Genomic DNA, 1668 nt, shown 5'->3' with positions numbered 1-1668 from the left:
ATGACCAGAACCCAATAAATTCCATATACCTTAACAGTTTGCATGTTCCCTACAGCCAACTGACTCATCAAAGAAGTTAAATAAGAAATTTGTTTCTCAAGGTTAAATGTACTTACCTCATTAACCTTCATAGGTGTGTGATCCATTCTCATTCCAAATTGTTGAAAATTTATTACCATGTTAGCAATCAGCCTCCTTGCCTCTTCTGGTGTCTTATCAACCAAAACTCCTCCACTAGCAGCATCTATCATACTGCGGTCCATTGGTAGAAGTCCCTCATAGAAATACTGAATCAACAGCGCTCACTTATTTGATGATGGGGACAGCTTGCACGCAGCTTCTTAAATCGCTCCCAATACTCATACAAGCTCTCTCCATTGTACTGTCGGATTCCACAAATTTATTTTCTTATGTTGGCAGCACGGGAAGCAGAAAAATACTTCTCCAGAAATATCTGCTTCATCCCATTCCATGAGTTGACAGATCCAAAAGGAAGGTAATACAACCAATCCTTAGCTGTGCCTTTCAGTGAGAAGGGAAAAGCTCGAAGCTTGATTTGATCCTCTGAAACTCCTTGAGGTTTCATGCTGGAACACACAATATGAAATTCCTTTAGATGCTTATGTGGATCCTCACCTGCAAGACCATAAAATTTAGGCAATAAATGGATTATCCAGATTTCAACTCAAAAGCAACATTTAAAGCAGGGTATTGGATACACAAAGGCTATTGGTTTAGATCAGGAGCAGCCAACTCTTTCAAAGTTCTAGCAGCCATGGTTTCGTTTTCGAAATTTGAATCCAAATCCGAATATGAACTTAACTCCCTTGGAGATTGGACTCCTTCAGATGTACTCGGAATCTGCTTAGCCAATTTTCTCAATTGTTTAGCTGTTTTTTCTACTTCTGGATCAAAGATCAACTCACCAAATTGAGAAGTTCTTGTCATAAACAAAAAAGAGATCAAAGTAAAAATAGAAAAATGCCTCAAAACCTTAGAAAATAATGGAATTTATCCTCAAGAGGGTGGGGCCAATGAATTTTATTCATTGGTTTTGATTAGAACGTTGTTTCCTTCAAAATAGGTATAGGCCGCCCTCCAAATTCAACCAAAAATCTGTCAATAAATAGTAACACCATAATTTTTTTCCGAAAACCTGAAAATAGCAACACTTAACAAACAAAATTAATAACAGAATACCCTAACAAAAAAAAACATAAAATCCAATAAATTTCAGTCCCCGGCAATGGCGCTAAAATTCTTGATGGTTGTCGAATCTACCAGAAATTAAATTAACTGAAATTACCAATTATGAAATATTTTTTGCAGTAAGTGGTAAATTCAGGTCGAACTCTAGAGACTAAATTATTAAATTTCATTCACTTGTATAATGGAAAAAAGAAATAAAAGTTGGGGAGGGGAGGTTAATTCACAATCCAAAGAAGAACTCAATAATCCAAAATTAAGATCTAAAAATAAGAAACTCTCGAATTAAACAAACTTCAGTCCAAGGTAATTCTCATCCCAATGCATTGATTAGATCATAGACAAAAGAAATACAATTATATCTTATTGAATACTTAACGTAGATTTACCAAACAGCGAGGTAAACCCCTGACTTTCCTATACTCATCAATTCGAGCCCAACACTCTTATTGACTCTAATTA

At 35.6% G+C, this 1668-nt stretch overlaps 1 non-coding gene across 1 annotated transcript; it reads left to right on the top strand.

Annotated features, from left to right (window-relative positions):
- Positions 1–308: 308 nt before the first annotated feature.
- LOC131180334 (small nucleolar RNA R71) lies at positions 309–415 on the top strand. Its single transcript, XR_009149110.1, has one exon. It is a non-coding gene; the product is annotated as a small nucleolar RNA R71 (small nucleolar RNA).
- Positions 416–1668: the final 1253 nt, after the last annotated feature.

This window comes from Hevea brasiliensis, chromosome 5, assembly GCF_030052815.1.
Source record: "Hevea brasiliensis isolate MT/VB/25A 57/8 chromosome 5, ASM3005281v1, whole genome shotgun sequence".
NCBI lineage: Eukaryota > Viridiplantae > Streptophyta > Magnoliopsida > Malpighiales > Euphorbiaceae > Hevea > Hevea brasiliensis.
This window is presented reverse-complemented; position numbering and strand designations above follow the sequence as displayed.